The sequence below is a fragment of the Triticum dicoccoides genome, chromosome 6B (genome assembly GCF_002162155.2).
Source record: "Triticum dicoccoides isolate Atlit2015 ecotype Zavitan chromosome 6B, WEW_v2.0, whole genome shotgun sequence".
In the NCBI taxonomy this organism is placed as follows: Eukaryota; Viridiplantae; Streptophyta; class Magnoliopsida; order Poales; family Poaceae; genus Triticum; species Triticum dicoccoides.
Window position 1 is genome coordinate 19,356,904 of NC_041391.1, and position 7,599 is coordinate 19,364,502.

A 7,599-nucleotide genomic window follows, 5' to 3' on the forward strand; every position below is an offset into this window, starting at 1 on the left:
AAACTAGGGGTCCGGAGAAAATCCCCTATTTAAATTTTTAGTTATGTTAGGCAAATGGTAAAAACCAATGTTGGGCCTTGCTGGAGGAGTTTTATTCAAAGTGAACTGTCAAGGGGTTCCCATAAACCCGACCGCGTAAGGAACGCAAAATCAAGGAACATAACACCGGTATGACAGAAACTAGGGCGGCAAGAGTGGACCAAAACAACAAGCATAAGGCCGAGCCTTCCACCTTTACCAAGTATATATATATATGCATTAATTAAATAAGAGATATTGTGATATCCCAACATAATCCTGATCCAACATGGAGCAATCTTCAAGTTCACCTGCAACTAACAACGCTGTAAGAGGGGCTGAGCAAAAACAGTAACATAGCCAAACAACGGTTTGATAGGAAGGGTGAATAAGGTTAGAGGCTGACATGGCAATTTGGGAGGCTTGATAAACAAGTGATAGGTAGCGCAACATAGCGATAGAATGAAGCAACTAGCATAGCAATGATAGTAGTGAGATCTAGGGTAACGGTCATCTTGCCTGAAATCCCTCTAGGAAGAAGAATGAGTCCATGAAAAAGGCGAACAGGCGAAGACGAACCAAGCGTAGTCAAATGAATCCTCACGATCGCAACGAAACAGGAATTATCGAGAAGAAGCACAAACGGAAAGAAGCAAACAACATGGTAAACACACAACACATAAACATTACATGATGCTCAACCAAGTATGATGCATGACAAGGCTATATGATGCTACTCATGGCAAGAGATGATGCAAACAAGCATAACACATCAAAGCAAGTTTAAATGAGGCCGGAAACAACTTATAACAATTCCGGTAAGTCCTCATATGAAAATTTCGAAATTGGTCCAGATCTTAATAAACCTTATGTTCAAGTAGTTAAACAGAAAGTTAAAACGCACCATGATGATCTACACAAAATTCTAGTCAAGTAACATATAAAGTTCAATTAATTCGAAGCTACGGTCTAGAAGATATGAGGAAAACAAGCTAAACATGGCATTGATGCAAAATGCATTCAAACATCAAGCAAACACTCTCAAAACAAGGATTCAACATGACATGATGCAACTACATGCAATTCTAAGCAAGTTTCATATAGAGCATGCTCAAAACGGAGCAACGGTGCAACGCATACACTCCAAACGAGATATAACAACAATCTGCCCAAAATAGCAAGTAGGCACTTTGCAAGCATAAAAACAACATGCTACAGGATTCATATGAGCATAAACTTGACATGCACTTCATGTACAGATAACGTACTTCAAATATCATTAAGGTTCAGGTTCATAGGCATCAAGATTAAACCAATGTTATCAATGCAAAATGCAACTTTATAACACAGGAGCATATACATGAGCAGAGTTAATATGATGACATGTAGGAGGCATGAAACAAAGAAGCTATAACAACTATACATGGAAACCAAGGGCATGGAATCAAATTACACATAACAAAGAGCAAAAAACATCATGACATCCACTAGTGCAGAACCGGCCTTTAGTGCCGGTTCATGACGACCTTTAGTGCCGGTTCGCCAACCGGTACTAAAGAGTGGGGACTAAAGGTCCCCCCCCCCCTTTAGTACCGGTTCATCACGAACCGGCGCTAAAGGGCAAACACGTGGCACGAGCCAGGCCCGGGTGCGCGTAGGGCTTTAGTACCGGTTGGTAACACCAACCGATACTAAATGTTAGGGTGTTTTTTTAGTTTTTCCTTTAGTTTTGTGTTTTTAATTTAATTTAGTGGGTTTTTTACATTATAATGAGTTGTTAAATCATTAGGTGAAAGTACCGCGGATTAGTTTCTACTGAAGGATCGATCTAGCTATATAAGTGATCAAGTATATGCCCATATCGATATTATACTTGATCACCTAATTAATTAGGTGATCAAGTATAATATATATGGATATGGCATATATATACTTGATCACTTAGGTATAGGATCCATCCAGCTGAAACTAATCTGTGGTTTCTTTCATTTAAATGATATAATAACTCATCATCATCATCATATTAATATAAAAACTCTTGCATCATATCATCAACATGAGCATATGAATAATCAGCTAGCTAGCTAAAAATCATCGTAGTCGTCCTTATCACTATTTAATCATCATAGTCATTACCACTATCCAATCACCATACCAACAGTAGCTTAAAAAAGAAACATTTACTTGTACCAGAAGCAAAAATATCATCGAGTTCAACATTATTGTCATGATACACGACAAAAGCAAATCACTATTTGATATTACGTTTAGAACGAAGAACACGGACATGAAAGGACAAGTACTAAGAGCAGCATGGACTAGCTAAATCACTCCTGCTATCTACTCTCTCTCTGGTAAAATAGCATAGAACATGTATAGCTCTCCTGATTCATCATACTGGAGCATGCAGATGAACCTGTCTCCTAATCGTGGGTTGCGCTTCTCATTGCTGCCCCCTAATACTTCTCTGCGATCGTTAACAATTTTCCTCCAATCTTTTACTATTAAGCATTCATCGCTTCTAGAAATCCTGAATGCATTCATGTGCAATGCAGGATATCTTGGCCGTAAGCTAACAATTGACATGCGACCTTTAGTCTCGATCCCCTGAGGCACAACTGTCATCGGGAGTCCCTGTTGAAGAACATTGTATAGTACTTAATTAATATACTTAGCAATGAAAGTTTAGCAAAAAAATTATGTATGCAAAAGATGCACTGAGGACAAATAGTAAAAATCTTACCGTCATTTCTAAATAGATGTGACCGTAGTTCAATACCATCACTATTGGTCGCACGTTTTGAGTACTAACATTTCTAAGTGCAGGAAGAAAATTTGTCTTGACAGTATGAAGATCCTCAAGCCATGAAACATAATGACTTATCTCCTCGCAGTTTAGTTCAGCTCCGGGACAGTAGTAGGTCATGTCCACCAAGCGCCAGACATGTTTGCTTGAATGGAAATAACTTGTCAATAGAAATTAGTTGTAAATTATTTTTGAATAAGCAATATCAAATACAAAAATATAGTTGAGAAGAACTGACATAATGGTAGAACTGGAGGCGTCTGCACATCGACCCATATGTCTCTATTACCTTCAATATCATCTTCCGGACGAATATCAAAGGTAATAACCATACCAGGCTCAAATGCATAATCCTTGCATAGTGCTTGCCAAGTTTTGCATTCAAAATAGGTGTACGTGTGTGCATTGTATACTTTGACGTTGAAAGTATAACCATGCTCAGTTTTCAGGTAAACTCTCTTTACCTCCATAGTTTCCATATCCTTGAAACCTATCTTATCCAAGACAAAAATTCTTGCATGGCAGGGGATGTGCTAGTAGAAGAGTGAAAATTAAAAATTATAAGTTAGGCAAATGAAGTATATATATATAAGTCATGCTTAATTACGAAAACAGACTTGTCGTTGTGACTTACTGTATCGAATTCGAAGGTCTCATCCAGCTTGATGCTGAATCGCCTATCATCAACAAGGAAATTTCTGTCGCACTGGCCACTCTGGTCTTCACAGTGTTCGCACATAATGAAATTTTTCCGTCGTCAGACGATATTTCCTATGTTTATATTAGGCGAAACATTAAGCATTTACTAAAAATAAACTAGTTCTATTATAATTCAACTAGTTCAACTAAACATTTACTAAAAATAAACTAGTTATATTAATTCAATTAGTTCAACTAAGCATTTACTAAAAATAAACTAGTTATATTATAATTCAACTAGTTCAACTAAACATTTACTAAAAATAAACTAGTTATATTAATTCAATTAGTTCAACTAAGCATTTACTAAAAATAAACTAGTTATATTAATTCAACTAGTTCAAGTAAACATTTACTAAAAATAAACTAGTTATATTAATTCAATTAGTTCAACTAAGCATTTACTAAAAATAAACTAGTTCTATTAATTCAACTAGTTCAACTAAAAATTTCTAAAAATAAACTAGTTATATTAATTCAATTAGTTCAACTAACCATTTACTAAAAATAAACTAGTTCTATTATAATTCGACTAGTTCTAAACATTTATTAAAAATAAACTAGTTATATTAATTCAATTAGTTCAACTAAGCATTTACTAAAAATAAACTAGTTATATTATAATTCAACTAGTTCAACTAAACATTTACTATTAATAAACTAGTTATATTAATTCAATTAGTTCAACTAAGCATTTACTAAAAATAAACTAGTCTATCTATACCTATACTAATTTGTGACTCCCTAGAAATTACCACGTTAATCAGTAATTAGGAACCGTTAATCTGGTGGGACCGAATTATTACGGTGTAGATCTCCCGAAATTTCCCACATCAATCTAAAAAAATTAAAAACATGAGTTGTCCACTTATATGAGACCAACAGGTATGACGGCTGATATTAACTTACATGAAAAACTAGGAAAGTCACAACAACCTTTCGTTATGTAGACAAATTCTATTTAACCGATCTATCTTTAATTTTTTTTCGCAGTCCAAAACTTATAAGGGACTCCTCTCCTTCCATGTCCCAGCACGGGACTCCTCTCTTTGCGTTTTGAAAAAATCCGACACCATAATCTCCTCCTGATTCACGTTCGCTAGGGTTCTCAGCACCATGGCGCATCTGATGGCACAAAGGACAGCATCGATCGGCTCCAGAATACGCGGATGTTTCCACTGCAAACTCTCCTCCTGTTCTCACATCGGAGCAACCTCAGCAGGTGCCCCTGTAGCAACCCGAGGGCTGGATTGGTTCTGATCTATCCTCGAAATCTAAGCTGGTCCTTCCCTTCTTCTTTCCTCGCATAGTTCATAGAAGTAACTTCATCATCCGATTGGATAAAAATACCTGCTTAGTTTTCTCTACATGTTGTTATTCTCCTGATTGAGGTTGGTTGCAATTGAGCACGCCTCTGCCCAGTGCCCTTCAATTTGTTGGAGCACAGAAGATGTTTTTTTGTTAGACAGGAAATTACATGCAGATCGAACTTCAAGGTTTTGCTACTGATATGAATCACCACGCTCCAACCCTATCTCTCTAGCCTTTCAATCTCCTCAACTACTAACTACGCATTTACATATTTTCATGCTAACCAGGGTATTCAATGTGTTGTGATCTGTGGCTTAGCTTCAATCCAGCATTATTTTTCAGACTAACCATGGTAATGATGGTTAATGAAGTGGATGAGGATGCATACAGGTGAGATTCAAGTTGCGGCCGTCGTTGCCGAGGCCGTCGAGTGGAGCCAGTACAAGAGACGGACGCCACAGCCCTCCTGATTGAGGTCAATAGGTCACCAGTCGCCCATGCTCTAACTCCCTTTTTTTGGAAGCCCATGCTCTAACTCAACATGCAAGCAATCCCAGCACCAATGTTTTATGTTATATTTTCTAACCTATCAAATCAATGATACAGCACCACAAAATTAGCCTGATTCCCAAGGTCAAGTTCATAGCCCAGTACGTAACTGCTATTTCCAAGTTAGCATGATATATTTGGAATTCAGAGTCGTGGTATGTATTCTACATAATAAGGCATTTCCAGCTATATGATATTTGGGCGGGTCACCATGTTCTTTCCTGACTTTCTGTACAACACCAACTGTCGCAATCAACCTATCTACTTGAAGCGAACCTTCCTCCTTTTCTGGATGACCGGTGTAGATTTGTTCAGGGTATAATACCATTTGACTTCCTAGGAATCTTAATTGGAAAGACCATTTTTATTCCTCATGTATTACCACAGAGGTACCGAATGATGAGCAGCTGAACTGCTGGCAATACATTTGTACATACACCATTATTCAGAACATAGAATTTTAGAGATATTAAATCTATTGCACACACCGGTGAAAATTTCATGTTTTTGAATTGAGGGAACGCTCCCTGCATTTTGTTTTTCGTTTTTTGAGCAGCAAACATACTGTACTTACACAAAAATACTACAATTGCTGGCTTTTTCGGTAATATGCATGCAGACTTCCACATATATCATTTCTGATGCAATTTTCTTGAAACTGTAGATGGCTCGATCAACCTGGTATAATTTTTAGTGGCGCAACAGTGGCATAAGAACTAACTGATTGGTTTGTAATTTTATCAGAATTGACAACTTCAGTTTTGCTGATCTGGATAACATATGTTTTATTAAATTAGGTCTCCTGCAATACATTTCATTTTAAAATATGTACATGTGCATCACGCATGGTTTACTAACCTTGCAAATTGTTCACACTTCGGGTAATTCATTTGATTTTCTATTTCCCGGTTGGATCGGAAAATCCTTTTCATTTCAAGCACATAGTATCAGTTCACAGCCAAATAAGCCATTAGCTATTATGATGTTATGAAAGATATCAAGTTAATAGGTTCTCATAATTATGCATAGTTGTTCAGCAACAATATATAACACAAACTGACAATGAAATCCATCTACTTAGGGGTACTTAATTAATCAATGTTTTTCTTATTCATTACTTATTGTGTTCTAATATTTTCATATTTAGAATGCGCTCGGGTGCTGATCTATTTGACACATAGATTTCTTGAATTAGACACAACATTCTTGGTCTGTCTCATCTCATTATTTTCACCCATATTACAAACTAATAAACCATATTTATAATCGACACATAAATGAGTATTGTTTTGACAAAAAACCGAACAAATTCGCAACTTCAAAAACCTTGAACAGTAACTTCTATATAGATCCCATTTTGTGCGTATTCACGCAGAAGACCACAAGTCATTTCATTGTGGAACATCATACATGAGTAGAATACTCGGCCATGTTCCCCAAAAAAATGTTTTTGATCTTTTGAATTTTTTTCGAATAGGATGTGCCTACACCCATGTTCATTTTGGTATTTTCGATATACATGGTGCTAATTTAAATTATTATTTGTGTATATGAAAAAATATTCTTTTGTTGTAGATACACATGCTATATTCGGCATCACTTCCAGAATTAACTCAAATTATTTGTTACTAAACCAAATGATTACCACATTTCATCCACTTTATGTACAATTTTTCTTTAATGGCAAATGAAGTATCAGTATATTGGGGGAATGTGTCAATGCTCCTACAGAAACTTATAATTAGCACATTTGTCATGCTGAATGGTTACTTTTCATGATCTTAGAACTACTTTATATGTTCGCCTTTATGCGTACAATATATCATAAATGGCATAACATAAATGTTTCCTCTTTCTAACACTAAGTGAGTTTACATGGCTGTTTGCACATTTTGTTGCTGTAATTTGGATATCTAGCAATAGCCTACAGAGTTTTGTATCATACTGCCTTGGTGTCTTGGGTAGCTTTTAGTACCAAAAGTGCTATTTTCGTATTTTTTTGTGCAATACTATCATGATGGTGCAAGGACTGTAGTCGAAGTTGTCCACTATTTGTTGCAATTCTTAAGTTTTTTTTGTGATTACCTTCATGGAAGTGGTGTCGGAGTTCTAGGCAGCTAGAACATGGGCTGATTTGACACAGACAATGATTTCATAAGTCATAACTTAGTGGGTCGTGTGCACATGCATCTTCAGGTATGTGTAATACTGATCCA